The sequence below is a fragment of the Telopea speciosissima genome, chromosome 3, assembly GCF_018873765.1.
Source record: "Telopea speciosissima isolate NSW1024214 ecotype Mountain lineage chromosome 3, Tspe_v1, whole genome shotgun sequence".
NCBI classification, from domain to species: domain Eukaryota; kingdom Viridiplantae; phylum Streptophyta; class Magnoliopsida; order Proteales; family Proteaceae; genus Telopea; species Telopea speciosissima.
In genome coordinates, this window is record NC_057918.1 from 68,061,640 (window position 1) to 68,067,370 (window position 5,731).

Below are 5,731 nucleotides of genomic sequence, written 5' to 3' on the forward strand. Positions count from 1 at the left end.
TCCATTATAATGTCAAATCAGTTATTCAAGTCTGAAATCGAAAATTATATGGGCTGTAGCCCCAATCTTCCCTCTCCCCTCAGCCTCATGTTCTTAGATTTATGAATCAAATGGGGTGATTACCCTGTAGATGGGCCTTCTTGTTGCTGCTACGAAATACCTTAGAGAGAGTATCTGTTGGCGAGAAAAATTGCAACAACTCACACACAGGAGAAGGTGCACGTGGTGCAAATAGTGCAGGCGTGTTAGAACCTTTGCATAGGCTCAAACGAGGCCGAAAATAGCATAATCTGACTCCTAACCAAGCAAGTCGGTCTCCCTCTTGCCTGAGTAGCTCTAAGGTCTTTTGGGTTAAGCCAACAATGTAGGTCGCAAACTGAATGGCAACAGATTGCCAAAAGAGAGAACCAATGAACACAAACAAAGATAAATAAGACTGAACAATGAATGTATATTTCGATCATACCAGATATGAGCGTGGACTTTGCAAGTACACCCGCGTCACTCCCAGAACATGACCGTACATCCTCTCAGTCCAAGAAAACGACAAAAACCAGCAAATGATAAAGGAAAGACAAATAAAATGCGAAATAAAGTAAAAATAAGGCTGTTGATCTTGTCAGGTGTGTTTGTGTGTCATTTTCTGGATCAGTCGACCCCCTTATATAGGATAAACCCTTCTGCAGTTCTGCCTATCAATCCGTGTGGTTGCTCCCCACCAAATCCATCTTGCCCAGTCCTATACTCCCCAGTCCCAGCTAGTATTCGCCACGTGTCCCACCAAGCCTACATTGCTCCTAACTGCCAGTGCCATGGTGGGGTCCACCTTTACCCTGCACTCTCACGTTCCTTGAGCGACGTTGCTCTCGGTTAGCACCTTCTGCGTCTCTGCCTCGTGGCTCAGTCCTTGGGCGATGGGATGAGATCGTGTCTTAAGTGACCCATCCGTCTATGGCTTACAGTCTAGTCGTCCATCTTGATCCCTTGGCCTAGCCTGACCTGGACCGATGTTTTTCAAGAGCAAACAGTATCCAACGACTAACTTCGTCTTGGACGCTCCGACTGTCAATTTGTGTGTGTGTGCAAATGTAGGAATGTAAATCTTGCATTCCCTGTTGTATACTCTGCAAGTAATTCTTGTAGGTACGAGATGTCTTAGAATTAAGCAAAGGTATTCAACAACAATTTCTTTTGTGTACTGGGTACTAGCATTTGTTCTTTATTTGGTAAAAATTATCGAGGGTCTATCTCAGATTGTTTTGTGAGTTGTGATTGAGACAATCTGTAAATACTGAGTAAAACTGTAAAATGAATTAATTACGTGTGTCTATATTAGATTGTTTTGTGAGTTGTGATTGAGATTGAGACAATCTGTAAATACTAAGTAAAACTGTGAAAGAATTACCTCTGATTGTTGTGAAAGAGCATTTTTAGTTGTATTATAGTTCATTTTCACATTTATAAATATGTGGTAATGTTGTTGTCAGGATGGCCGAGTGGTCTAAGGCGCCAGACTCAAGTTCTGGTCTTCGTGAGAGGGCGTGGGTTCAAATCCCACTTCTGACATCTAATTTTTATTTAAAGAATTAATTTAAACCCAAGCTGTTAACTCAGTTGGACAAAGACTCATAATTAAGAGATATTCACTGATGTTCTTTTATACTGAGAAAGACATTTTAGAGAACATGTCTCTGGTCTTCTCCAACGAGCACAAGAAACCCTTGCTCTGGTCTTGGTTCCTGCCATTCTTCTCCACCGAAACCGAATCGAAGGCATCTTGCGACGTCGTCTTCTCCAACGAGCAAGAACCCATAGCTCTGGTCTTCTCCAACGAGCACAAGAAACCCTTGCTCTGGTCTTGCTTCTTACCATTCTTCTCCACCGAAACCGAATCGAAGGCATCTGGTGGGTAGAACGAATCTCCATTTTACTCAGGTATACCGCTGCTCATCAGCCTCTTCTTCTTTGTCTGTGATCTTCTTATCCTTCTTCCTTTGCTCAGACTCTTCTTCTTCTTCTATTATTTTTTTGTACTCTGATTTTACTCTGATTTTTGCAGAAAAACCCAAAAAAACTCTGATTTTACTCTGATTTTTTTGTGTATTTTCATTAACCCTCTATATCGGATTTGTTTGGTTGGATTTGAACAGTTAGATTGCTTATGAAGGGACAATTTCTGGTTTGATAGACTCTACTCTTGGATCTTGGTTTTATTGCTTTTTTTCCCCTTATCCCTGTCTGGTTAAATGTGATTTCTCTCTCTGTAATCCGTTCAGGCTGAGCTTTGTTTCCAATTTTGCCACTAGTAGAAGCTGGAACAGAAAAATAATGGAGTTTTTCTTTATTTTGTATTTAAGATGTTGGATTTTTAACATTGAAATGTTCAATAATTATAAAAAAGAAAAAGAAAATAAAGATTTGTTCTGTGTTTGATCCTCGACCTTCACTGCTAAAATATTGGTCTGTTGAGCATGAATTGTTCAAAAGCTTTAGTTCGAACACCAATAACTTAATGGATTTCTTGCAATTGTACAAAACTAGAACCAAGCAGTGACTTACAGCTTCATTTTGGGCCATTTTCTGTTTCAAAACTCTGCTTCACTTAAAAGAATCAGGTCGTGGGGTTCAGTTTGGGTTGTTTAAATTTATTTTTATTGTTTATTTCCTTGTTTGTAAAGTATTGACTGGGTCCTGTTTGAATAGAACTCTTCCTTCTACTTTGGAAAGACTTTTAATCATGTGAGATACCTACCCCAACTAATTAGTTAACATAAGAGTTTTATTCAGCTGGAACTCCGATTCCAGCTTTTAGTGGGAGGCTGTTTTCTATGTTGATTTTACTTCTTTCTTTCCTATTGTAAGTCTACTTCAGTTTCTACTTAAACATGTAAGGCCTATAGCTCTTAATTGTAGCAGAAGAACTATACCATTAATTAATTGCTTGAGAGGAGGGCAGGGAATGAGGAAAGAAAATGGGACTTTAATTGGACCAAGGCCTATTTATTTTAAGCTTTGTTGTACACTTTTATTGGACCAAGGGGATCTTTATTGAAATGTTCATAGCATAGTTAGTTATGCATATTTTTAAAGACTTCTTTAAAATTAGATATTTTTAATTTGGTTCTTGATAAAGGATTTTACAAATCTCTTTTTTGGTATAATTGAAAAAGAAATGGCATTATCGTAATTAACATCAATTAGGAACTACCCATATTTTAATTACAATGTTTAAAATGCAATATTCAACATAAATATTATTAAAATATATTATTCAATATAATTATTGATCAAAATTGGTCACATTTCCATAATAGAAACAAATTTTATCAAGCACTAATGGTGTTCATTTGTGTTTTGGAAATGTTTTCAAAACAGATTTACCAAGCAGGTAAAAAACAGTTTCTCAGCAAAGAAAATGAAAAAAAATGTGCTGCATAACAAAAAAATGTTTTCTTGTTACGCAGCACACTTCCAGAACAGAAACACCAGGTCAGGTTATCAAGCGGTGCCTAATTTGTAGGTTCTGTTTTTGGTTAAAAGATCATTTGTGTTGAAAAAAAGTAAAAATTTTACAAGCCAATAGGATACTGAAAACAAAAGGCTAAAAATCCCTTACCCCCATCTTCGGCATTGCCATCAGAAAGGTAGAGACTAAGCCACTAAAACGAAAATTACAAATTTTGAAACCGATATCTTGATCATCTCGGTCTACATTGACCATCTAAAATATCTTCTTGCACTGAAGGAGGGAAAACTAGGGAATTGTAGATGTACTTGTTATGCTGGGATGAAGGTTGTTAATAAAATCGTGGTGGCCTTTGAGACCTAGACTCTATTTATAGCCTACTGATTTTTATTCAAATCCACCCATTAACGATTTGGGAGCACTAACCGCCTGGACGCAAACTTTCAATAGTTGCTATGCTCATCTGCCTATATGTTACATGTGGCACTTGGCTTAAAGAGATTAATAGGCCTTACTATAAACTAATAGATCTTAATATAAAATATAAGCATAAGAGATTATTTGATAAATAGAATAATAATAGATAAAGTTTCTGAATAATTGGATGTTATGTTTGTTTAAAACTTTGAATGTAGACATTAATTGGGTAATAATTCTTTAATTTATATGTATGTATTACCATTTTTTTGATCCCGTACTTAAAAATGCTAAACGTTTAAAATGCATACTGCTCGTTTTCACTTTTTTGACGTATTTGACCAAATTTTTGACAGTCCCGTTCAAGTTTTGTTCTGTTTAAAACAGGTCCGTACCAAACACCGTTTTTTTACCATTCTCATTTTAACTAACAGAGGCCCCAATATCTCTCAGTTTGTGTGTATTGCGAGGTCGTGCACGAGCCCTGGGGGAATTAGTCGGCCAAAGGCCGGATAACTCCAGTTTCCACAAAAAAAAAAAAAAAATCCTGTAACGATGAATATATTACCAGTCATGATAATAATTTGTCACAAACGGTTTCCAACTTTCCATACAAAAATATAACCAATATGATTTCTATATAATAGTGCTAAGATTAAAATTGCAGTAAGAAATGGTTAATAAATTGCAATTGCTTTATGGATCACAACCGGAAAAATAAAATTTCACTGCAATTCTGTATTGGTACTGGCCTGATTTTAGCCAATCTGTATCAGTATCAGCCAAGACCGATATAGATGCCGATACCGATACCTATAACCTTGTTTTTAATAGTTTTTTTTTTTTTTTTTTTGGTAGAACTTGTTTCCAATAGTTGCTTAAATAAGTGTCCTTCAAAGATCTGGACCAAGGAGTAATTTAGGAACTATTCATGTAGGGACATTCGAACAGAGATGGAAGGCCACGAAGCGACATATGTCGTATATAGACATATGGTATTATGGAATTTAAGGAAAGAACAAGATTTCTTGATGCCAATTGGACGGATGGGATTAATTCCAATCACGGATTTGCTTAGCTGGTTTACTGACAAGAAAATCTTTGCCTGAGCAAGAGTTCTCTATGGGTGAGTGTCGCCCCTACATTCACCAGGGCCAATGGGAGTGTATGGTGGCGTCAACAGAGTGGTCATTACTACCTTTCATGGGGGCAGGGTGGTCATTTCACCCCTTGTGTATCTAGACGTAGGGTATTTTACCGTTACAAAGTACCCTTATCTATTTTAGTTTTCAAATTCGTAATAATATGTTTAAGCGAAAAAATAATAGTTTTTATAAGGAAATTTTCACATACCTCCTTTGTGGTATCACATAATTACAAAAATACCCATCAATTTTGGAAAATTATACATGCTTCTTATTTTTGTAAAAAATTAACAAATGCATTCATCTCGTTAACTTGAGACTAACAGTGTTAGAATGAAAAGGAAAATTGATCAAAGTGCCCTCATCTTCCCCAAATCATTTAGGCTTTAAATTTTTTTTTTCAGAAGAGGTACGTGAAAATTCACAAGGCGTCTGTTTTATTGATCATTCAGGAAGAGGATGATCTGATGATTCGAAGGTTTCTGCGCGCTCGTGATCTACATATTGACAAGGCCTCTGTTTTATTCCTCAAGTATCTAAAATGGAAACGTTCATTTCTTCCTAATGGTTCCATTTCTAAATTAGAAATCCAAAACCATGCATCTTTCCCAGAACAAGCTGTTCATGTAAGGATTGGATAAGAAGTGGAGTCCCAAATTAATCGTTCTTGCTGCCAGTCCTTTTCTGAATAAAGGGGGCACAA

The 5,731-nt window shown here is 36.7% G+C and overlaps 1 non-coding gene across 1 annotated transcript; it reads left to right on the forward strand.

Moving 5' to 3' along the window:
* Window positions 1-1,482: 1,482 nt before the first annotated feature.
* TRNAL-CAA lies at window positions 1,483-1,566 on the forward strand. Its single transcript has one exon. It is a non-coding gene; the product is annotated as a tRNA-Leu (tRNA).
* The last annotated feature ends 4,165 nt before the right edge of the window (window positions 1,567-5,731 follow it).